Below are 26709 nucleotides of genomic sequence, written 5' to 3'. Positions count from 1 at the left end.
ATGTATTATGTGGTTTGAAGTTGGCTGCAGTGAAAATGGGTGTCCATAAATTGCCCAGTGCAGATGGAGTCTGAAAACTTGAATTTTTATCAGCTTAAGGAAAGCTAGGAAGTTTGAATTTAACCCGAGGCCTTCAGAGCTTGCCATGGATAGGCTTGGTTTTTAATAGTTTTTGCCCTGGGCTTTTCGAGAAGTGTTGATTGGCTTCTGGTGTTTCTATGTCCTTCTGAAGTGTGGTGTTTAGTTCATAGGTAGGAGGGCACACGAAGGTGATGTTCCTTGTGCTTGAAACATGCTATTTTTAAGTTAATATTGGCCTCCAGTAGCATCTAGTGTCGGTCTCGTAGGATGGTTGTGATGTGTGATTGTTTTGCTCCTTGTTCCCTTAGAGAGTCAATACATACTAATTTTATTGATCCTTTTGCATGAGGTTGAAGTTTGGTGTTTCCAGTACTGCATTTCCGATGCGATTAGGGAGTACACCATCTTTAGGTAGATTGTCAGCCCCTTACATATGACGAGCTAATTAACCTCCACCTCAATTTGGGAGGGACATAGAGTTATTTTCTTTTTTTTTATATATATTTTATTTTATTAAAGGATGAAAAAACGACATACAAGGCAAAAAAAAGAGGGAAACAGTATACATGGACATGTGTTCACAGAGGAGGACAACTAGGCACGATGTTATACAATAGATCAATTGCACATGGTGTGGGGAGGGGGCCAGCGGGGAAACAAATTAAGAATAACATAAAGCACACCATATATGGGATGTCGGATCAGGGGGACAGGGGGACCTCGGGGTTTTCCACAAATGGAGGCGTACATATATTTCCACGGTATGCGTTCCACTGGCTCCAGATGCTATTCCATTTTCTAGGTTTTCCCCGCGCCACATACACAGTCTTCTCTCTGAACATACACCAGTTCATATTCTCCCTCCATACCGATACCATGGGCGGCCGCTGGGAACCCCACAACTGCGCAACATCCCTTTTGGCAATCATATTCCCAAGGGTCGCCCACTGCGTCTGGGCCACACTATAATCATTCGGCTCCCACACATTCAACAGGCATCGTCTGGCCTTGGGAAGCAACACCACTCCCGTGACCCTACCCATCACGGAATGCACATTATTCCAGAACGTCACCACCTCCGGACACTCCCAAAGGATATGGAGGAAAGTTCCAAGCATCCCACAACCACGCTTACACAACCCGTCTGAGGAATAACCCATATGAATCAAGTGCGGACCAGTGATATACACACAATGTAAAATTTTGAGCTGAACGAGTCGGAGACGGGCAGGAATCGCAACTTCCTTAGGCGAGGATAATGCAGTTTGCCAATCCTCGTCGTCCAGCTCCAAACCATCACCGGTCCAATCCTCCCTAAGACGCACCAGCAAATGCACCCGGGTGTTAATCAATTTCTTATATATCAGGGAAATGGTACTGTCAGGGACGTGGCCGTCAAGGACCCTATCTTCAAGGCGGGAGGACTCGGGGATAACAGTACCTGCAGGAAGAACCGAACTCAAGGCATGGTGAATCTGTGCATACCGGAAGAATTCCCTGTCACTCAATTCATATTCTGTCTTTAGTGCTGCAAAGGTCTTGATTTTGCCCTTTACCCAAAGATCGCCCACGCAGCTAATACCAATCATATCCCATTTTTCAAACCCTTTCGTTTTCCAGGGAGATCCCAACCTTTCAGAAGCATACAACGGGGTCGCATGAGTCAATCGATCTCTCCATCCCACCGACGCATTCGCCGCATGCCACACGCGTACAGCAATCTTGGTAGGTCCAGATAGATCCTTGCCCGCCGCCTTGGAGTAGAGCGCCCTTCTGTAGTCCCCGCCCGGTAGCAAATATTTATCCATCTCGAACGCCGGGTTAGGAGCAGGAGCGTATGTCACATGATTGATCGCACTCAGCTGCGAGGCCCAATAGTAACGCGTAATATCCGGCAGCGCTATACCCCCATCATACCAGGGAAGAGTGAGTTTAGCGAGGGCGATACGCGAACGTCCATCCCAAATTAACCGTCTCTGCAGGCTCTCAACCTCGCGAAAGTAGCTCGCCGGAATAATATCGAACGTATTCTGAAGCGCGTATAAAAACCGCGGCAGGGCCCTCTTTTTAAAAAGGGCTGCGCGCCCGAGCGGTGATAGAGGCAGCCAGCGCGAAACATCAAGTCTCAATCTTTGAAGGGGAGGGAGCAGATTACGTTCATAGCACGCCACAGGGTCCAAAGATATGAAAATCCCCAAGTACTTAAAGCCCGTCGGAGAGACCCGAATGGGGCATCTGCGAGGCAAGGGAGGGGGACCGCCCGAGAGCACGTATACACAGGATTTAGCCCAGTTGATCACAAGGCCCGAATTCTTCCCAAACGAAGTAAGCACATCGAAAAAAACATTCAGAGATTTTCGAGGGGACGTAAGGTACAAGAGGATATTGTCCGCGTAGAGCGAGACGCGATCCTCAAAGTCCGGGGACAACTGGATCCCCTTAAGCGAGGGCTCCCAGCACAACCAGGCGGCCAGCGGCTCAAGGGCAAGCGCGAAAAGCAGTAGCGACAACGGGCAGCCCTGTCGCGTGCCCCTCCCGAGGACAAAAAAACACAGAGACTCTTCCATTCACAACCACCTGCGCCAGTGGCTCCGCATTCAAAAGTTTCACCCAGCCGATGAAACCGGGGCCAAATCCGAATTTCACAAGAGCGGCCCAGAGATAGGGCCATTCTAGAGTATCAAAGGCCATCGTAGCATCCAAGGAAGCCAAGATGGCTGGCTTACGTAAAGACGCCGCCCTCACGAGAACACCGTGCAAGCGCTGCAAGTTGAGCCGTCTTACGGTGCGGGATAAAGCCGGACTGATCCGGATGGACCAGGTCGCTGATAACGTTTGTCAGGCGATTAGCTAATAACTTAGCCAGAATTTTCGGTTCAGCGCTTAGAAGCGAAATTGGTCTATAAGATGAACAGCGATCCCGAGGCCTCCCCTCTTTGTGAATCACTACGATATTAGCAAGACGTGGTCACGTGGAAGGGAGCCAGCGTCGCGGGACTCTAGAAACATATCACGAAGATATGGAGCCATTTTGTCTGGACACAATTTATACAGTTCAATTGGCAGACCATTAGGACCCATGGCCTTGCCAGAGCGCACTGAACGAATGGCGGTAGCCACCTCATCGGCCGAAAGCACCACGTCCGTCAGGTCTCTGTCAGCCTCAGACAGGCAGGGGCAAAGTAATATCGCGGAGCAACAAATGAGAGTCATCCTCCGGCCTATCAGAGACCGGAGCATACACAAGTCGGAAGTGCTCCGCAAAGCATTCCACAATTGCAGCCGGGTCAGTCACACACACTTCGTCAAGATTCTCAATCACAGGAACAACACGACTCGCCCTTTCTTTCTTGTCCAGCCACGCAATCAATTTACCCGCCTTATCCCCGACATCATACAGTCTGCTTTGCTGTTCCCTGCTCATGACCTTTGCAGCATCGGTAACCAGGGTCCTATAATCTAATTGTTTGAGGCTGAGGGAATGAAGCTTGGCACGGGACACTCCGCGCTCCAAGTCACTCTCCAGCGCGGCTATCTCCGCCTCCAGACGGACCACCTCTTCATGCTTACTTTTCTTGGCGTTAGCGATCAGAGATAAAGCCTGCCCACGTATCACAGTCTTAAAGGCTTCCCACAACGATACAGCAGATGACACAGACCCCACATTTTCTACAAAATAATGATCGAGGGATTTCATCAACTCAGCACGGGTTTTAGGATTGCGAAGAAACCAGGGGTTTACAGGGGCGACCCGTCCCTCATTACTCATAGTAGTATCAATGCTAAGCCATACTGGGGAGTGGTCGGATATGCCCCGGGCGAGGTGCCTCACCTCCCCGATGGAGAAGGACAGCACCGCCGGCACCAGAATATAGTCGAGTCTGGACAGACTGCCTTGGGCTCCAGAGTGAAAGGTGTATTGCACCTGATCCGGCTGTAGCAACCTCCAACAGTCTACCAGACCCAGTGTCTCCAAGAACCCATTCAACCAGGATTGCGACTTGGGAAGATCCCTGGGGGGGTAGCGATCTATGTTACCAGAGACAACCGAATTGAAGTCTCCGCCCATCACCAAGATGCCATCAGGGAGCCCCAGTACTACACGCCCAAGATCGGCAAAAGTTGAGGTCTGTAGACCTGGCGGGATATAGACCGTGACAAATGAGACCGTCCTCCCCTCCCATCTACCAGTGAGAGCAGCATAGCGCCCCCCTGTCGTCAAGAGTCACATCATCAATTGCCAAAGGGAGGGAGGACCTGACGAGGATACCAACACCCCTAGAACCAGAGGTGAAGCCAGAGTGTGCCACAAGACGGTACACTCGCCGATTCATGGCATGGCACGTGTTCCCAACCAGATGCGTTTCCTGCAACAACACAATATCGGGGGAGAGGCGCCGCAATAACTGTAACACCACACCCCATTTTATCCTATCCCCCAACCCATTGACATTCCAACACATTAGTTTCAACCCACTAACCCCCACCCCAAAAAGAAGGGCAAAATCCACCCCGTAACGAACACAATGACCTGATCAAGAAGAAATACGATACGTTGCCTTGAAAGAAACTCACAAACACCCAAGAACCCCCCACCACCCCCCAATCAGAACCCGTTACAACACTCCCCACCCTGCACCCCTGCGTTAGACTCGAAAGCCACCCCAACTTGCAGTGTGCCTGTCGCCCTATCATTAAACTAGTCTACAAAAAGAAACCCCTGAGGAGGAAAGAGTCCCACTCCCCCCGCCACCCTTGGGTATATAGCAATAAAACACCATAATAGAAGAAGTATCGAACCCAGCCGAATAACATGTGAATGTTCAGAAATCAGGAATCATAATGTCACTCTTGTTCCGATACGCCGCCCTCGGCTCCACCCAGACACCCGGTTAAGTCAGTCTGTTTGGGAAGGGTATCCAGCCAGTCACTAACTCCATCAGGACGATCAAAGAAGAAAGTCCGGGCTCCGTATTCGACACGCAGCCTGGTTGGAAATAGCATTGCATATTTCAGGCCCAAGTCTCTCAGCCTTCGCTTCACTCCCTGGAACCCCATCCTTTGTCTCTGAACCAGCTGCGTGAAGTCCGGGTAGAAACTCACCATTTTGTTCTCAAATTTTACCGGGCCACTTACTCTCGAGGCCTGGAGGATAGTGTCTCTGTCCCTAAAATTGAAGATCCTGGTGATGATAGGTCTCGGTGGGGCGCCCGACTTCGGTTTTGCGCCCGGCACTCGATGGGCACGCTCCACGGCAAAGAATTTACTCAGGCCTGTAGGGGCCAGATGATTCAAGACGATGTCTTCCACAAGTAGATCAGTCGCCGAAGGACCAGAAGACTCAGGGACCCCAATAAGGCGTATGTTGTTGCGCCGGGCCCTGTTTTCAAAATCCTCCAGTCGTTGGAGGAGCGCAAGCGGCCAACTTCCGTCTGCAGATCAGATACGTCAGTCGTGAGGCTAGATGTCTTCAGGTCTAGAGACTTGACCCTTTCATTGGTCTTTGACAAATCAGCTCTGATCAAAGTAACATCAACTGCTACAGTGTCAATTTTGAGAGCGAGAGCCTCATATTGCTGACCAATGGAAGCCTTCATGTTGGCAATGGCGCCCATGACATCCTGCAGAGTCAATTCGGTCAACGCGGTCGGGTCGTCATTGGGGCCCTCCAAAGCTCGACTGGCGCCACCGGGGGACCCCTTGGGTTTAGTATAGCGATCCATGACGTTGGTTTGAATCGGTCCCCCACGTTGAGGCGTTTTAGTCTTCCGCTTCTCGTTGTCCGGCCTGGTAGTCATTTTGAATGGTGAGCCTAGAAGGGGCCCGCGAGACCTGGTGAAAATGGCCGCTCACCACCAGACCACTGAAAATCACGAAAATGGGCAAAAAAGGGCAAAAGCAGCCGCTCAGCCCAACGCCCAAACCCTCACAACAGTTGGCGTAGAATCAGAAAGCAGAATTAGGCTGGACCCCGATGGGGGCGCTAGGCAATCACGCGATCAGAGGAGGCAGAGGCCCAGAAACGAAACCGAAAGTCAACTCAGGGCAACAGGGTAGCCCCTCAGGCCGTTGTTGTTCAACTGCTCCCCGGCGTCTTGGTGTGCCAGCTCCCGGTGTTGCCGTAGGGTGGGCCTCAAAAACTCCGATCGGCGTATCTGCGGTTCCTGAAGTCCAAATGAAATTTTTAAAACAGCTAAGGTATCAGCTGAGGTTCATCTTCAAGAACCCGTGGTCAAAGTCAGGATATCTTTCAGGATATGCGCGGAGGGCAGCGAGGGACTCGGGAGCCCTGTGCTCACGTGGCCATCTCGGATGCGCGCGTAGCTCCTCCTCCGGACATAGAGTTATTGATTAAGAATAAGACTCACAGTTTTCTGTTTTTACAGATTTTTAAAGATAAAACCAACAGAAAACAATGTGTTTCTTGTCTGTATTTATTTTGAAATGTACAAAAATACATAAAATGGTGGTTCTTGTGAGTGACTCTCAATGCTGTCCGTCATGTATTCCAGGCCAATAGCTGAACACACAGCATGGGGATGTGATAAATGGGATGAGATGTCTTTAATTATAGGCATAGCGAAAAATAAATTGGTATATAATTGCTAATATTTACTAATATTTACCTGTGGGTGTAGTGTTTTGTTATTTTTGCCTACCTAATTTGATAAATGTGACAGGCATCAAAGTAAAAGTGCAATTTGATCAGTTAAATAAATGTGTAAGTATACCATTTTACAACTCCATTTGCTCTCAAAAAACAAACTAAATGTGGATAAATACGAATAAGTTGGGTAAAAAGTAAATATGGATAAATACAGACAGACATGTTAAACAAATAAATACCATAAAACCAGGAGCCCTAATTATGAAGCTAAACTTAAATTCCTTGTTCATTGTGCCACATTTTTACTGCAACTTGCTGGGTGTACTCAGGAAACTCTTACGAATAATAGGGACAACCCAAATTTGATCCTCGACTTAGAAATAAAGGATCTTAAATACCTATCTTTGGAACGGGGCAAATCTATTTCTTCCATCATAACCCAATGAATAGACCTGATGTTTTTGATTACATTTAATTTTTGGCAATATGTTATTATTGAGATATTTACTAAAATCCGTAACATTGAGATAATCAATTGCTACCTTGAGACTAAGCTGTTGGTTGGGAGGGAACCCTACCCTAACCATGTAGTGAGTCTTTCTGTAAAGGTTTATTAAAACGCAAGAATGAGCAACAGATAAATGCACATTTAGGGCTGGATTATGATGTCCATTGTACGACCTCTGACCTTAGGTCGGAGACCTAACAACCAACATCGTCTATTTCAATTCAGACCAACTGATTATGATACTGCCAGTTGGAATTGAAACCAGAAAGTTATTCCGGCTGGCTTCCGACGGGCTGCAGAAGCCCGTCTGCCAGTCAGAGACTGGCCCATAATCCAAATGGAAGGCGTTTCTGCCTTCTGGATCACAATGCACGGTTTCTGCCAAGGTTTTCATGCCAATCTTTTGACATGGAAAACCCTAGCAGTACCCCCTTCTTTATTCGGCTCCGTTTGGGGGCCGAGAGGGTACCTATGTGGCCCCCCTATTGATCCCTGCACCTTGTGGCAGGCACCTTGAGGTGCCTGCCACGGGTGCAGGGATGAACACAGGCTCCCATTTCTCATTGGGAGCTTGTGTTACAGCCAGTTTACGGCCGTAACACAAGCTCCCATGAAGAAATGGGAGAATGTGATCGCACCATGTGTGGTCACATTGTAAATAGGCGGAGGTCAGTTGGTCCTTTTCTGCGACATCGTAATAAGGCCCATGATATTCAATTGAATGAAATATTGGTTCAGAGGACCCACTGGTTGAATTATTTATGAAATAATAGTGTGATTTTATGTTTTACTCAATCACTTCATTTTTGCGAAACTGCACGTATCTTCAAGTAAGTAATATTTACTCTGGCCAAATACATAAATAAAGCATTGCTTATATACTTGTGAAATTTATTTCAGTAATTTTTTATTATCTGTTATTCCTGCACATTAGTCATAGCTTTATTCCTTTGTTTGTGTTTTAGAATAACCTTTTTATATGAGTTTGTACATTTCTAGAAGCTGTAATGTGCATTGTAAGAATTACATAAATTGAATACAGATATAAACACACACATTAACTGATAAATAGGATCTTTTTCTATTTTAATTATGTACAAGCCTTATGAGCCCATGTGCCCAAATTCAATTTATTTCAACAGAGAATTTAATAAAGGTCTTTTGCTAAGAGCATTTTGTATTAATATGTTCAGCACTGCAATGGGATTTTTAGCAAATGAATGAGTGTTTCTATTGGTGACAAGTACTTTTAATCAACTATAAGTTACAAGTTATAAGAAATATACAGACACTAACTTTCCCTGTGGTATAAGGCATTTTAATACAGAGCAATATAACTTCATGTGATATATGCAAATGTACAGCTTGCTGAACCAGCTCGGAGCTGTGATGAAGCACTGATGGGGAACTGTTTGGAGCTGGAAGAAGAAAACAGCTAATCTGGAAAAGGTATATGCATATTTAGCACGAATATATTCCTTCTGGCATATACACGACTTTGCTAGTTGAAGATTTCTCATGCTTCACTCTTGATTTGATAATGCAGCTCAGTGGACTGATACTGTATAAACAGCCTGTCTGCTCGAAGAAAAAAGTGTGAATTTAATAAATTTTAAAACAACTGTATGCAATCACAACAACCAATGTTGTAGACAGATGTATGATGTAATTACAATTTTAAATGAATGTAATCAAGAACATCCACAAACAAATGGGTGCATGGTAGGGGAAGCAGAGAGGATAAGTGTTTTGACATTCAAGTCTTGAAAAACATTTTTTCAATGTTAAAATATTAAATTTTGAAGAGTCTTCATCATTGCGTGAAGGTGCGCAGCTGCTGTCTGTCTGAATCCTGTCCACACTGGCATTCATAGTGTTGTCACTGGCAGTGGTTAATTTGTAAAAAAAAAATAAGTGATGGGGCTCTTGTCAGGAGGCAGCTTGCACCAGCCCATTTCTCCTGTTAGCCCCGCCTATAACAGAACAACTACGAACCATAAAAGTGGCGAGAGAATGTGGCCTGATGGCCAGAACTGCAGACTTCGGAGCTGGGGTACCAGGTTCGAGTAATGGCGTGATTTTGTGGAAATCACTTAATCTCCCAGTAAATGAATGTGTCCTTAAGTGGCGCTCATGAAAAGCGTCAGTGTTGATGATTTAGTGCTGGTGCTGAGCACCGGAAACCACTGGCTCAAATTAAGCACTGGTTATTGGTATAGGCCTATAGGGAGCACAGTGTGAAAGTTCGGAATAAGCAAGAGAGGAGAAAAGAAAATCTACTTGTGCCGTTGTTAGAAGGACCACCGGTGGCATAAACACACATTTACTTCTAAATTGGGTGCCCAAGTGGACCGTACAATACCTCAACTTCTGTTTATAATTTTTGTCAGGTAAAACCGGGTGGAATTCATGCAAGGAAAAAGAGTTACGATTCTGAAGAGCTGATTCACAAAAGCCTCTATGGGTAGGGGAAGTAGTACTACAGGTGCGTACATTAGCATACCATTGTGATTCAGCCCTGAAATGTCCGACTCCAAATGAGTAAAAGTGCAAAGAGGGTACAATCCTTTTTATTTCTACCAATTGTATATGAATATTGCCTGAATATTTTAATTCTAATCCCATCTTAGATGCTTTAGGACCAATTCATAAACTCATAGAACAGTTTGTAAAAGAAACACTCCAGGAGTACTGCTTTATGTGCTCCTAAATGCATTTGTGAATAGCCCCCTGAGTGTTTTTCCCTTATAATACAAGACATTTGTAGTACTGCTGTGCTATCTCCCAGTCTTAGGTGTGTTTTTGCAAATGGTGAAGTAGTAACATACTGTGTAAGGAATGCACAACGTTTTATTGTTATTGTGTGCAGTATTACAGCACTAAAAATAGCAGGACTCATAATGAAACTAATAGTAGAAACCACCTACAGAGGTGGGCTTAGCATGTCTTGTGAATGGTTTTTGGTTAATATAATAGTAATACAAGAGAGAGCAACGTTTACTATGCAATCATGGCATTGTGATATTGATAGGCATTGAAGTCATAAATCGAGATATTCAACATTATGCTGAGACATAGTTTGTGATGATTTTTTCGGCATCTTCACGTTATTATTAGAACTGATTTTTAAAATTAGAGGGTGTGGTTGTAAATTGCAGAAGGTGTGGCATTTTATGCTTCGTTTTCTTAATTGTAAATTATGTATTTATTTAATTATTTGAAGCTTTTGTACAAAACACTGTACAAAAGTATAAAGAAAATAGCAGTACTTAGATATGCAAACTAGAAATTGCAACAAATAGCTGAAGATCATAGACCGAGATTGGAACACTTTGGAAAGCTTGTGGGGCAGATGTACAATGTTTTTTTGTGGTTGCAAACGTTAATTCGACCTGTTTGCGACCACAAAAAAGGTCAGCCCAATGTACAAACCATATTTTGCGAGTCGCTAACTGTTAGAAATGGGGTTTCTGGTCGGCTAAGGTTTGCACCAACGCCAGGCAGAACCAACACTCTAGTCAGGGCAAGGGAGTTACACGCTGAAGATAACCCCTGCTCATCCCCTTGGTAGCTTGGCACAAGCAGTCAGGCTTATCCCAAAGGCAATGTGTAAAGTGCGCAACACACTCACACAGCAGTAACACACAAGGCACACCACAAAAGAAACTCCACACAAGGTTATATAAAAAAAATAGCCTTTGTATTATCATCAACACATCAGAAACATGATCACACATTTACACCGTGCCAACTGGCACCAAGTAACAATGATCAGGCCAATCGGGCGACAGTCAGAACCATTAGAAAAGCACAAGTAGAAAATTAAACAACTAGTAGCTACTGGTAGAGTAATGAAATCAGCATAATCACCTGCAACTTAAACACATTATATCTGAATCACCATCAGCATAAACCACCTTATGCATCTCATTAGGCCTGAACCATATTACGCCTAAATCACATTGGGCATAAACACATTATGCATCATTACTGTAGGCATAAAACACATTATGCATAAACATCAGCAGTACACGCATCAAGGGCAAACATCACCTTCCCCTAGGACCTTGTGCCCTTCTGGTACATACAGGTACACAAATGACCCTCAGGCAAAATGGCCATACATTGGGGCCGAATGCCCTTGGTCCAAACAGTCAGGTCTCTAAGGGGGGGACCTTGCAAATGACCCCCTGGCAGCCTCAGCAGCAACCACCAAGTGCACTAATGCGCTGGGGCCTGGGATGCACTCAACCCTTTCTCATCCACAAAGAATCTGTCCCCCACAACTTTGCTGCTGCCCGCGCTCTCACAGGCAGCTGTGAAAATAGGTACTGGCACCACCGTTCCTGGGAAGCACTCAAAATGCTCCAAACTCAGCCCCACGTTGCAGAGGCCCGCGCTCCAACGGGGCAGCTGTGGAAGAAAAGCGCTGGCACCTCGGTACCTCAGGGAGCATCCGCACTGCTCCATTCTGACTCACTCACCGGGACTCTTGCGACACAGGCAGCCCCCCCATCACAGGCAGCCGCCAAATATCAGGAGGCACGCAAATCAGCGGTGGCAGCACAGTGCCTCCTGGAGCTACGATGCTGCTCCGGTCGGCCCCCAAGCAGACTCCAGCAGTGTGCGGGGCTCTCCCCGTGGACACGGGAGCCCTGCATGCAGTTAGGCTCCTTCCACCTGTCCTCTGGCCGTGCTGCAGTTGGCTTCCTATGGCGGCCACGCTGTGATTGGCTACAGACTAGGCCCACCCACAACCAGGCACCGGCTCCTGCCTGTCTTACTGGTCGCGCTGCCAGAAGCGGCGCTTCTCCTCTCCGGGTGAATGCGGGCTGGGCTCCCGCTCCTCCTTAACACACAGGGGGGGATCCCTATGCCGACGGTTCTGTCGGGGTGCACCAATGCGGGGTGGGCACCCACCAAAAACGGCAAAACACCGGGGGAACTCCTCATGCCGGGGTTCCCTCCAAGAAACGTCCGCAGCACAGCGCTGTAGCCACAGGAAAACAGGCTGCTCTCACCTGGGAGCAAAAAAAAAGCCCTCACGAGGCACTAGCAGCCCAATCTCCAACATCAAATGCATTTAGGGGACAAGGGGCATTGCCGGCCCATGGAGGCCAGCACACAGGGCCTTCCAGCAGGTTCCTCCTGGGCCCCCAGCAGCAGCAAGCCCCCAGTAAGTCCAGAACAGCACAAAAAACATGGGGTCACAGCCCCTACATTTATACCAACATTTCCTTTGTCTGCAGAGCACAGGGCCTGGGGGTACCAGCTAGTACTGGTTGTGGAGCACTCTGTTTACCAGGCTTCTCTTCCCTATTGTTAGGTGGGGGCTCGTCATCAGACACACCACAGGGAGTCGGTGCCAGCATTCACTAGGCAGGCACAATCCTATTCAGGGACCAGGGACTTCCCCTCCCCCTACTCAGAATGTAGATGCCCCATTCTGCCTAGAACTGACATACCCTGCCCCTACTGGAGCAACACACACCTCATCAGCCCCTGTCACTCAAAAGTCAGACATGCAATTCACATCACAGGCAGGCAGACAAATAGACAAATAGCACACAGAAATGCCAACTTCTAAAAGTGGCATTTATAAAATATTTATTATAAATCTGTGCACACCATTGCGTAGCATTTATTATCACTATTCCAGACATACCAAACTTGACCACGCTGCGCCTCTCATATCAGGGATTACCACTGAAACACTTATCATGAAATTCCAAAAGCATTCCTATGGGAGGGCAGCCCCACAGTAGTGAGGAATCAAACTGGCTGTTTGTCACTACTAGGACATGCCACACACTTAAGGTACATGTCCTATCTTTTACCTACAATGCACCATGCTCATAGGGCTATCTAGGGCCTACCTTAGGAGTGACTGACATGTAGTAAAAGGGGGGACATGGACATGGCACAAACTTTAGGTGCCACGTCACAGCAGCAGTAACACTGCGCGCACAGGCCCTCCAATGGCAGAGGCCAGAGATAGGGTTGAAAGGCTACTTTGGTAGGTGAAGCAATCAGCGCTGCAAGATATTCATACATTTAAAGATTAATCACCAACTCATGTATTCACTGAGATACACTTAATGAGTCAGTTATACAATCAGTTTCACACAAACAAAATCATCCATTTAGACACTTATATACCCACTTATTCTTCCATCGAACTCGACATATACATCTATAAAACACATTTAGTTTTCACAAAAACACATTCACTGGATGATGTCATCAGTGATGTCTTGACTGATGTCACTGACCATGTCATGAGTGATGTAATATGTGACGTCATTAGCAGTGCAATGCGGGGGCATGAGTTATAGTTAGCTGAACTAACTATAACGGGGAATTTCTATGGTTTTGTTTGAGTGAAATATCCAACTAACTATAACGCCCCTGAAACCTATGGTTTTTTCAGTGAATTTCAAAGGTTTTTTAAATGCTAATTTCTAACTATAACATGCCTGAAACCTATGTTTTTTTTAGTGAATGTTAAAGTTTTTTTAAATGCTAATTTCTAACTATAACGTGCCTGAAACCTATGGTTTTTTAAGTGAATTTCAAAGGTTTTTTAAATGCTAGTTTCTAACTATGCCTACAGAGGTAGGACATGTGAAGAAAGACGAAAAAATGCACAGAAAGAAATAAAAGAAATGCAGAAAGAAGAAACAGAAGTCCACAAAGACGAAGAAAAGTGCGGGAAGAAGCAAGACATGTGCAGAAAGAACCAACAGAGGAGCAGAAAGAGGCCTTGTTGTAAAATCATCCTGTTCCCACAACTTTTTCCGATGGGTACTGTTGGTAACTGACTCTGACTAACCAGGCCTAGAGCCGGTGCTATACTAAACGACACTTAGAATACAGTGAAAACACCTACATACACTAGGGAACACTATGCATTGGGGTACCCCTGCATGACCTCCTCTGTAAGCCCCTAGTACATAATAGGGCAGGGGGATTAAAACTACCTCCAAGTCAGAGGAGCAGAAATATGCTACTTTAACTAGTAGTCGCGGTTGCAGAGTGGTAGAGAAAGGGTGCTGGGCGTCTAACCAACGCTCTGGGATTCCGCTGTGTAGGACTTACAGGAGGTACCAGGAGGGATTCTTGGCCCCCAAACTCCCTCAGGGCTAAATTGAACTTCATCCCCATCCCATAGTCTGCCACGAGGCACGTTTGCAGAGTGGTAGAGAAAGGGGGCCATGGCCTCCGAAGACGTCTTAGCAAACCCACTCTGTGGGACTTACTGGAGGTAACAAGAGGGGTAGTTGGCCCCAAAGGACATCCTTGGGGGCCAACTTCCCAAGCTATTACCTTCAGTCAGTCCCACATAGCAGCACTGGTAAGCACTCGTACCAGGCCATACCCACTTTGCCCACCACTCTACAAACGCGCTCCCTGGCACACTCTTGGATAGGGATAGAAGTTCCCTTCACTGCTGGGGGTCCTTTAGGGGCCAACTAGCCTACCTTCTACCTCCAGTAAGCTGCTTGTATTCCTGCCTGCATACAGTTAACGGACGCCTTATCTGCCTGAGGGATTCCTGTGTCACCGGGTTTGCTGCCTACGACGCTGCTCCACCGCTGCCTGTCATCCCCCCGCCGCAGCCTCACTCCAACAGCGCTGCCGCAGTGTGGGGGAGACACAGAGTAAAACCACAACTCCCAGCGGCCTCCGCGACCGGAAGTCGCGTTGAGGCGGAGCGCGCCAGGAGGCGCTATAAAACGGCACTCACCTCCCGCGTCGCGGGACTGCGCCGGGCTTAGCCCGGGCAAAGGGCGGGCCCTCTGGGGCCCTCCGGGGACCGAGGAGGACGGGGCGGGCCACCCCCTTGATATTTTGCGCCGTATAAATCAACCAAGGTGATATTTTGTACTTTTTCCATCCTAGTCTATGATCAAGGGGTAAATTACTATTGTCAGACTGAAAAAACCAGGTTAAGATGTTTAAAACTAGAAAGACCCCTGTGGCCACGAGATCTGCAACTAGAATAAAAAATGTCTCCAATACCCCTCTTCCCACAATAACTGCTATCGATCTAATGCTACAGAAAACGATCAGTGTAGTGGCGGATGCCATCCAGGACTCAGAAAGACGCCTCTCACTAACTCCAGACCTGTGTTTTCCGGACCTTTCCTTACATACTACCGAAAACGTCAACATTATGGACAGTACAATGAATTCTCAAGAGTCCGTTTTAATGTTGTCATTTACAGGGCTCCCTAGTCCCCAAACCAGAGACAACACACCAATAGCCCTGTCTATACCCTCTACAGGCAATAGCAGGGACAATAGTCTTATGCTGCTTAGCGAAAATGGTACCAATACATGTTTGTCGCCCATAGCCCATCCAGAACCAGGGGCCCCATCTGCGGGAGGTTTAACATCCATAACAACAAAACCTGCCCTGGAATAAGTCATGCGATAAAAAACACAACTAGGTGTCATGGAACACGAAGCAAAAAAACATCTTTAGTCAAAAAAATGTCTCGGCTTAAGGCTAAACAACACTACTCAGCCAAGGACATCTGGTCTACTTTTAGACTGGCTAAACTTGCCTCCAAAACAGTGATCCCAAGTCCATTTACAACCAGTCAAGATTCAGGTCCGCTTTTGAGTAAAGATCGGACAGTCCCTACAAACACGTCTATACACCACACAGATCAGACAGATTATATACTGGTAAATAATAAATTACTCTTGGGTGAACTAGAAACCCTAGTTTAGTCTCTCTTGTTGCCTATTAGTGAGAGAGTTATCAACATCGAGAATGCATTAGGGAAATTTGAAAGGGCCCAAAATGACGCATCTTCCACCTTGCTCAAAATATTGAATGCACCACAATCAACCTCTACTTTTGTATCAGCTAGTAGTTCCCTAGCTTCAACTAGCAATAAAAACGCACGGGCAAAGAAAGCCACAAATAATACTGCTAACAAACAAAATTTGCCAACTTGTCAAGAGAAAAATCCTCCTACCAAACCTGTAATAAACTTAGACGGAGGAGTTAATTCACCCCACATAGTGGCTGCAACTTTGAGTAATGCCCAAGCTTTACCTGACAGTGAAATTGAGGAATGTGAATGGGCTGCCGAGAGCTCCCCGGTCAGACTAGCACCAACCCACATAGAACCATTGAGTCAAATTAAAACATCTAACCAGAGTATACTTACAAATCAAACAGGTGATAAACTGTTAAAACCGGTGGTAGCTAAAAGACCACTTCATATAAATCTTCCACCTGAATCCAGTCTGTATACCATCGTTATGATTGGAGTACCTAAACTAGCGGGCGAGAGGACAGAATCTCAAGTGGAATTAAAAAATAAGGTGAGCCACTGGCTGCCAACCCATAGACCGATTCCCAAACATATAAATGGTCATATTTCACATGTGAGAAGGGTAGACTGGGTGGGAACCAGATTTAAATCGACTGAGGGTGATTGTATTGTGGTAACCTTTGGTGACAGTCGTGCAGCTAGTTTTATTAGCAGTTGGAAAAGCGGTGTGACAAACAGTCTGATCCGCACTATGGACTTGAGCTATTTTTACCCCTCTAATAACCCTAGCCAAAATATAACACAATTACAGCCAACCTATGGTCAGGGGGGGTTGCTCGAGCCAATAGCTGATTATCAACCCAGGGAAACCACATGGCCTTATGGCCCAACCACCCTAGTGGACTTCACTAATTATAGGCAGGAACCCCCACGGCCGAGTAGGCTAAATAGCTATCCCATAAGACAACAAGAGAGAAGGGAGTTTTTATCTCATCCACAACACCAGTACTACTCATACCCACATCATCTGAACATGCAATATGGGGTTCCTATTTCAAACAGATTTGACGCTTTCTATGCTCCAGACTATCTGGATGAGATTGATTGACAAATCGTACCTTCGCACCCCCATTCTATCCCTCCTGAGTCACTAAATAGGGAAGCATTTTTCCACAAAATAGTGAGCACTACCTTAGAGTGTACACATATCTCTACTCAAGAGTCAGGCAAAACATTTAAGGCAGTTCCACCAGTACACCAATCAGAGAGCATGCTGATTCTGAATGGGCGCAGTTTCTCACATTCTTCTATTCAAGTCCATTGCACAGTCCCTAGTGACGTAAACCTTTTATTTACCACCAACGAAGCGCAAGCAAACACAACGACTGATCGAGGGGATCAAGTGATACCTCCACCCATAAACAAGGCCCAGGTAGTAGGTCTAGGCCATACACTACCACGCATTATAAAACTTCTATCCTGGAATGTAGCCGGTCTGGCTGCCAAGGTAAATGACCCAACATGGGTGGCATATATAAAAAACTATACCGTTCTGTGTTTCCAAGAAACATGGCTGGAAGATGTAAATGTACATATTGAGGGCTTCCAAAGTTTTCTCCAACCAGCAGCTCCGTCGAACAGCGGAAGATCAAAGGGGGGCTTGGCAATTTACATCAGCCTCGCACTTATCTGCCAGGTTTCAAATAGAGCATCTGATAACAGACATATCCAAGCCTTGGTGCTTAGGAGTGGTAAAAGGGCACTCACCCTCATTAATTTTTATAATGCTGTACTTCCAAACAGGGAGTGTAACATCCTCCATCTACACAACTTCTTAAAAGCTAAAGCAGCAAGTCTGCCTCGAAGCACCCTCATTGTCGGAGACTTCAATGTGCATCCATGTGGCAATCCTGTAATGACACCTATTGGCCTCTTAGGCTGTAATAACAGGTCTGGTTTCCATTTTGACCATTCGACGCGTGGCACCTACGTCAATAACCTAATAGATGACAGGAACTTAACTGTTGCAATGTCCATGTCGGAGGATTATTACATCTTTGACGTCCCCACGTATAAAGGCTTTGGAAACGGTTCTTACATAGACCACATTCTTCTTTCGAGAGATCTTGTCGATTCAGTCACCAATTTTGAGATTCAAACAAGTATCTTCAGTGACCATAATCCTCTTTCCATTCAAATTGGAGGAGGCATCTTTGAACACCGGAAGCCACGGAATGATTGTGGCTCTCTAAAACCAATAAACGGAAATCGACGTTTGAAATGGTCAAAGGTCAATAGTGAGACTTTGTACAGCTCAATTAATACCAGCTGTGGTCAAGAATTAGGCCTTTGTGTCTCTCCTACCACCTTGAAAAATGTATGTGTGTGGGTGCTGCACTCAGTCTTGCTAAATTTAAGGGCGTTTATTCAGGCTCGTGTGCTACCTTCGATTGGTGCCTGCTACACCACGTAACAACTGTATTAAGCCTGACACCTGAATGGCTGCCAGGACTCTAGGGTGCACAACATAAAAATGAGCGAACTCTTTGTCCATATAAACTTTTTGTTTGTATTTAGACCATTATTTTTTCTTTTTTCATATACATACGATATACATCTCATCAAACATGTCCATCATCATCAAACATAATTTACAAAGTACAAATCAATGTGGTTTATAATGTACAAAACAATGAAATTTACAAACTATAAATGAAAAACCCAATGCATTTCGGGACCTTTCGTGGCCCCTTCGTCAGGGGTCTGTTAAAAAAAGAACACAAATTAGTGAAAAGAAAACTAACTCCTTTCGATGTTAACAAGTTTCTCAGTTACTTTAAATAAAATGATTTTCTTCCATAATTGTGAGTTTCATAGTGTCTCGTTACCTGAGATCGTTACTTTATGAAGTTTAGAAAATACATTTCTTGTTTGATTGCGCTGATTAGGACTACCTTTACAAACTAAAACAATCATTTACTACGTGTTAAAGCGCTATTTATTTATAATATATTTCCATGAATAGTTTTGGTCATATGATTACTGCTGAGCCTACCTACCGTTTGTGGCAAGTTGCTTGAAGCAATGAACAATGCTTCTATGAAAAAAATCAGATTGAACATTAAGCTATTTAATGTGCTATAGTTGAACGCATATTGCATGCGCATGTTGTCCCTATTTTAAACAAAAAAGAGTGTTCGTTACCTGCGAGCCTAAGTGTATCGCATGGGTCTCGCTTCTATGGCCAAATTAAAATTGCACTAAAAAATGAAAAAAGGAAAACGGGTATTTTAGTCTAACTTCATTGCGAGTAGTCAATTGTACATATTATCCGCCAAACATGTTTTTTACCTGTTTTAGGAAAGCTTTTCTTTGTATGGACTGCTGGTACCAACCTGTTGAAAGGTTGAAAGTAATACTTTAATATAGTCCCACTCCTCGTGTTTCCACGCTTTACATAAAAAATGTATCTTGAATTACCTGCGGTCCTGCGTTTTAAAGCTTCGGTCCCGCAACGTTAGTACCCCCGTTGTTTTAACTGTGGAGAAAAGCGCCACATTTTCAAGTTATGGTACTATGATTTACCAATGTCGGTTATTTAGGCATTTAAGATAAAGACGATTGCGCGGCTTACCTAGCAACTTAGTTTAGAAGTCCGTGTACTTGGATTCGACGTCAAGGCGTTTGCTATCGCCATTACCGTGTGAGTCCTTTATTTAGTTTTAGTGCTTAAATGTGCATTGACATAAAAAGTGGACTTCAGCGTTTTAATCCTAGTTTGTTGGAAAAGAGTGAGAGGGGCCATTTTCGAATGGTTATATTAAAGCGATCAAACCTATGTCAATTTCTAACGTTTATACATAATTAAATCAGTTTTGGGACTTGTTTAATTTTATGGCAAATTGTGAGCAAAAAAAGGGGTTTTTTAGAAATTATTACCAAGTCAAACATAAATTGCTCAAATACAAACGTATATACAAAAAATAGAAACAACTATTCAAAACAATGTACTAAAACATTAGGTGTTTACAATGTCTGTACATTTTTCAACACTGCCTGCCTATTTACAATCTCGTTTTTTATATTTCAAGCGCTTAATGTAAATTGCATATATTACTAATACTGTGTTAGTATATGTCTCTGAAAGATTTGTTATGAACTGACTGCTAAATCACGTGTCTGAATTCGCGGGGTATCAGATCTAACCCTGTTTAGTGTCTGTTTAAAGAAAACAAACCATCTCCATTTTATCATTGAGCCCAAATGGGACCAAGGTCTGTAATTTACGCATCCAGAATGCTTCTCTCTGGAGAAGAATCTTAGCATTATCGAATCCCAATCTCTGCGGCACCTGCTCAATTATTTGGAATCTCAGCTGTGCTATGGTGTGCCTTGCTTCAGTCCAGTGCTGTGCCAATGGTGATGTGGTGTTTTTCAATCGTATCCGACTCTTGTGCTCCGTTAACCTCACTTTAAGTTTTCTATCGGTTTTTCCTACATAAAGGAGTCCACACGGACACTTGATCGCATATATTACATGCTCCGAGTTACACGTTGTGTTATGCTTCAGCTGAATTTTTTCGCCCGTTCTTGGGTGCAAAATTACATTTCCCGGGATGATATTGTTACAATTTTTGCAATTATGACATTTCATTGTTCCTTTGTATGTTGCAGACTTTTCCAAGGTACCTCCAGACTTACTGGGTTTGCTAAGCATTTCTTTGAGGTTTTGTGCCCTTTTGTAGGCAAACAGAGGTTGCTCAAGGAACAAAGAACCAAAGTCTTTTTCGATTTGCAAAATCTCCCACCTTTTCTTGATTATTCTCTTTATCTCCCAAGACGCTGTGGAGTATTTTGACAAACTAAGAGAAAACTAAATAATTTGACAAAAGCCGAATACAGTGCACTCCAAGCATTAGCGAAAAATCCAGCAATTGAAATCCAGAAGGCTGACAAAGGAGGGGGTCTAGTCATTATGGACTCCACGTTCTATTTAGAAAAAGGCACAGAACATGTTGACGATGCCACTACATATGCCAAACTAGACAACGATCCTACCATGGAAATAGCAAATGCGTTGGACGAAATACTAAATAAAGCTGAAGAATTGGGTTGGATCAATTCAACAACGAAACGTTACCTCAGGCAAGTGTATCCAAGAAGACCGCGGATATATTTTCTACCGAAGATTCATAAATGTCTGCAAAATCCTCCATTCCGACCGATAGTGTCCGGGTGCTCTTCGATCTTTGAAAATTTGGGAATATTTATTGACACACACATGCAGTCGTTTATACAGAATTGGTCAACATACCTGGAAGATACTTCAGATTTCCTTAGGAACTTAAAAACCATTGACATGCAAGGAGCAACTGAGCTGACTATCTGTACAATAGATGTTACATCTTTGTATACATCAATACCTCACAAACAGGGCTTGGAAGCCATGGAATGGGCGCTCCTAAAGGGAGAAAAATCTGAAGGAGATAAGTGTATGATCATCAAGCTATTAGAATTCTGTCTGGAGAATAGTTATTTTACATGGCAAAATAACTTTTACTTACAATTAAACGGAACAGCAATGGGTTTTCCCGGAGCCTGCATTTACGCTAATATCTTTATGGCCAAATTCGAAGATGATCATATTTTGAAACATCCAGAGTGGCAAGATGGATTGGTCTACTACAAAAGATACATAGATGATATTTTCATCCTTTGGAGAGATTCACAAATGAAATTATCAGAGAATATCCAAAATCTCAACATCATTGACCCTCGGATTCAGTTCACTTACAACACAAGTACTAAAGCATTGCCTTTCCTCGATGTCTTAGTGGAAGTCAAAGAAAACTCCATACACACAAGTGTATATAAAAAACCAACAGATAAAAACAATGCGCTACTATTTGGAAGTTTTCATCCAGCGAACTTGATTAACAACTTGCCTGTGTCGCAATTTATGCGAATTAAGAGAATTACATCAGACCCAGAGGTCTGTGATAAAACCATAGAAGAACAAAAGCGCAAATATTTGGATAGAGGCTATCCAAAAAAACTGCTTGAGGCTCATGCAGAAAAAATCAAAACTATACCGAGAAGTGAACTACTCGAGAAAAAGCTGAAAAAAACTAATAAGAGGATGGTATTTGTGTCAAAATACTCCACAGCGTCTTGGGAGATAAAGAGAATAATCAAGAAAAGGTGGGAGATTTTGCAAATCGAAAAAGACTTTGGTTCTTTGTTCCTTGAGCAACCTCTGTTTGCCTACAAAAGGGCACAAAACCTCAAAGAAATGCTTAGCAAACCCAGTAAGTCTGGAGGTACCTTGGAAAAGTCTGCAACATACAAAGGAACAATGAAATGTCATAATTGCAAAAATTGTAACAATATCATCCCGGGAAATGTAATTTTGCACCCAAGAACGGGCGAAAAAATTCAGCTGAAGCATAACACAACGTGTAACTCGGAGCATGTAATATATGCGATCAAGTGTCCGTGTGGACTCCTTTATGTAGGAAAAACCGATAGAAAACTTAAAGTGAGGTTAACGGAGCACAAGAGTCGGATACGATTGAAAAACACCACATCACCATTGGCACAGCACTGGACTGAAGCAAGGCACACCATAGCACAGCTGAGATTCCAAATAATTGAGCAGGTGCCGCAGAGATTGGGATTCGATAATGCTAAGATTCTTCTCCAGAGAGAAGCATTCTGGATGCGTAAATTACAGACCTTGGTCCCATTTGGGCTCAATGATAAAATGGAGATGGTTTGTTTTCTTTAAACAGACACTAAACAGGGTTAGATCTGATACCCCGCGAATTCAGACACGTGATTTAGCAGTCAGTTCATAACAAATCTTTCAGAGACATATACTAACACAGTATTAGTAATATATGCAATTTACATTAAGCGCTTGAAATATAAAAAACGAGATTGTAAATAGGCAGGCAGTGTTGAAAAATGTACAGACATTGTAAACACCTAATGTTTTAGTACATTGTTTTGAATAGTTGTTTCTATTTTTTGTATATACGTTGTATTTGAGCAATTTATGTTTGACTTGGTAATAATTTCTAAAAAACCCCTTTTTTTGCTCACAATTTGCCATAAAATTAAACAAGTCCCAAAACTGATTTAATTATGTATAAACGTTAGAAATTGACATAGGTTTGATCGCTTTAATATAACCATTCGAAAATGGCCCCTCTCACTCTTTTCCAACAAACTAGGATTAAAACGCTGAAGTCCACTTTTTATGTCAATGCACATTTAAGCACTAAAACTAAATAAAGGACTCACACGGTAATGGCGATAGCAAACGCCTTGACGTCGAATCCAAGTACACGGACTTCTAAACTAAGTTGCTAGGTAAGCCGCGCAATCGTCTTTATCTTAAATGCCTAAATAACCGACATTGGTAAATCATAGTACCATAACTTGAAAATGTGGCGCTTTTCTCCACAGTTAAAACAACGGGGGTACTAACGTTGCGGGACCGAAGCTTTAAAACGCAGGACCGCAGGTAATTCAAGATACATTTTTTATGTAAAGCGTGGAAACACGAGGAGTGGGACTATATTAAAGTATTACTTTCAACCTTTCAACAGGTTGGTACCAGCAGTCCATACAAAGAAAAGCTTTCCTAAAACAGGTAAAAAACATGTTTGGCGGATAATATGTACAATTGACTACTCGCAATGAAGTTAGACTAAAATACCCGTTTTCCTTTTTTCATTTTTTAGTGCAATTTTAATTTGGCCATAGAAGCGAGACCCATGCGATACACTTAGGCTCGCAGGTAACGAACACTCTTTTTTGTTTAAAATAGGGACAACATGCGCATGCAATATGCGTTCAACTATAGCACATTAAATAGCTTAATGTTCAATCTGATTTTTTTCATAGAAGCATTGTTCATTGCTTCAAGCAACTTGCCACAAACGGTAGGTAGGCTCAGCAGTAATCATATGACCAAAACTATTCATGGAAATATATTATAAATAAATAGCGCTTTAACACGTAGTAAATGATTGTTTTAGTTTGTAAAGGTAGTCCTAATCAGCGCAATCAAACAAGAAATGTATTTTCTAAACTTCATAAAGTAACGATCTCAGGTAACGAGACACTATGAAACTCACAATTATGGAAGAAAATCATTTTATTTAAAGTAACTGAGAAACTTGTTAACATCGAAAGGAGTTAGTTTTCTTTTCACTAATTTGTGTTCTTTTTTTAACAGACCCCTGACGAAGGGGCCACGAAAGGTCCCGAAATGCATTGGGTTTTTCATTTATAGTTTGTAAATTTCATTGTTTTGTACATTATAAACCACATTGATTTGTACTTTGTAAATTATGTTTGATGATGATGGACATGTTTGATGAGATGTATATCGTATGTATATGAAAAAAGAAAAAATAATGGTCTAAATACAAACAAAAAGTTTATATGGACAAAGAGTTCGCTCATTTTTATGTTGTGCACCCTAGAGTCCTGGCAGCCATTCAGGTGTCAGGCTTAATACAGTAGTCTCCTACCACCTTGCCAGAAGCGACCTTATTTGCCTTTTCCGTTGTGGTTGATAGAGTTGGACAATTGCTAACCATACCAGCAAAGGGTCACTACGAATACCAACCAAGATGGTTTGACCAATCATGCTCAAAGGCCGGACGAAATCTAAAAAAACACTCAAGGCTATCCCAAGAGATCCTGTTCTTATAAAGACTTTGAGAACTAAATACAAGACAGTCCTGGCAGCTCGGAAAAAAGAAGTGAAAGCAGGCATCTGGGAATCTTTGTGTGACCCCGCAATTTTGGGTAACAGTTCCAAGTTTTGGAGCATCATAAACAAGCCTTTGTTTGATGACCCCAGCAATCCCACGCTTGGGACTAACATACCCGAGGAAGAGTGGATATCACATTATAGTACAATCTTCAAAAGTGACAAGCCACAAGCGGATTTTGTTTTTAAAACTTCTGACGAAGAATTGTTGTGTTTCACAGTAGGGGAGGTAGAAAAGGGGATTCAGGGTTTAACTAGCAATAAAGCACCTGGTCCTGATGGCATTCCTCCCGATTTATTTAAATCAAATACTCATTTATGGGCCCCAGTTCTTACTGCAGTAATAAATGCCGGAATCTCAATTGGCTGCCCAAAATCCTGGGGGTCCTCGACCATAGTGCCTGTATTCAAGAAGGGCGACCGTAGTAGTGCAACATGTTACAGACCTATATCGCTGATCAATTCAGTTGCCAAGGTGGTGGGGGGTATCATTTTAAATAGGCTGATAGCATGGGCCAACGAAAACAACATATTGTCGCCAATACAATACGGGTTCAGACCAGGTCATTCTACGATAACCCAATGTCTGAACCTGTATTTAATAAACGGCAAATACACCATGGCAAGAAAAGGGACCATTTATATGGCCTTTATGGACTTATCGTCCGCCTTTGATTGCGTTGACAGAGGCAGGCTTTGGGAGGTCCTGCAAAAAATGGGAGTGGAGCAAAACCTTATTAATTTTCTAGCTGATCTCCACTCGGACACAAGAGCAAACGTCCGTTATACCCAAGATATGAAAGTAACCAGGGATTTTAGGATAAATCGGGGTGTTAGGCAGGGGTGCATCTTAGCCCCGTTTCTTTTTAACCTTTACATTAATAAACTGGAGGAGCACTTACTAAAAACTGGTACAGACTACCCATATATAGGAAGGAAGGGCGTGCCCGTCCTGCTATACGCGGACGACGCCGTCCTAATCTCCAGAACGGCGATCGGTCTTCAAACCTTGTTAGACTCTTTCTTTGCATTCATGAATTCCCGAGGCCTGAGCATCAACAATTCGAAATCCTTTGCAATGATGACAGGCTTAGGTCCAAAAAAAATATACCCCCACTTTGTAAATGGCGAAAAAATACCGACAACCAAGACCTTTTCGTATCATGGTGTCCTTTTCGACCATAAATTAACATGGGCACCAGCAATTCAAAAGAAAAAGGGTGAGGTAGTGCGCGCAAATGCAGCAATAATGGACTTTGCAAAGAAAATGGGTAACAGCCCGGTGGCTGCTGTTTTGAAGCTATACCAAGCCAAAAGCACTGCAGTCGCGTGCTATGGGAGTGAAATATGGGGGTCTGAATCCTTAGATGCCCTTGAGGTCACTGAAAATAACTTTTTAAAGCAAGTTTTAAGGCTACCTAGGGGCACGGCAAACTTTTCTGTTCACGAGGAACTTGGTATGCCCTATCTAAGTGATAGAATAGCTGTAAATCCCTTGCTATGCTGGCTAAATAGCTGGTTAAATATAGATATACCCCTCACCAGAAACATCTTGCAAGAGGCACTAGAGTGGGAAGGGAGGTTTAAGATCCCGTGGATAAAATACGTTAGAAGATGTCTCCTTGAACTAGGTCGGCCGGATCTTTTTCTAGCCCCTGAGACAATAACTAAAACTGATGTAACACATGTGAAGAACACCTTTATGTCATCCAGGCACTTGGCGAGGGAGGAGAGCGAGTATAAGAAAAATAGCGTGAGACTGCATGTTCTCACAAAAACGTGTCCACATATGGAACCCTACCTAGCTTGGCCCTTGTCGGGATATGATCGCTTTTTGTTGACAAGGTTTCGATTCGATATGATCCATCTATTGTTAGCTGTACCAAGTGGGGCACATAGAGGACAAGTGTTGCCAGCTTGCGGCTGCGACAAT

This window comes from Lissotriton helveticus, chromosome 8, assembly GCF_964261635.1.
Source record: "Lissotriton helveticus chromosome 8, aLisHel1.1, whole genome shotgun sequence".
NCBI classification, from domain to species: Eukaryota; Metazoa; Chordata; class Amphibia; order Caudata; family Salamandridae; genus Lissotriton; species Lissotriton helveticus.
The sequence above is the reverse complement of the archived record's forward strand: the minus strand, read 5'-3'. Positions refer to the sequence as shown.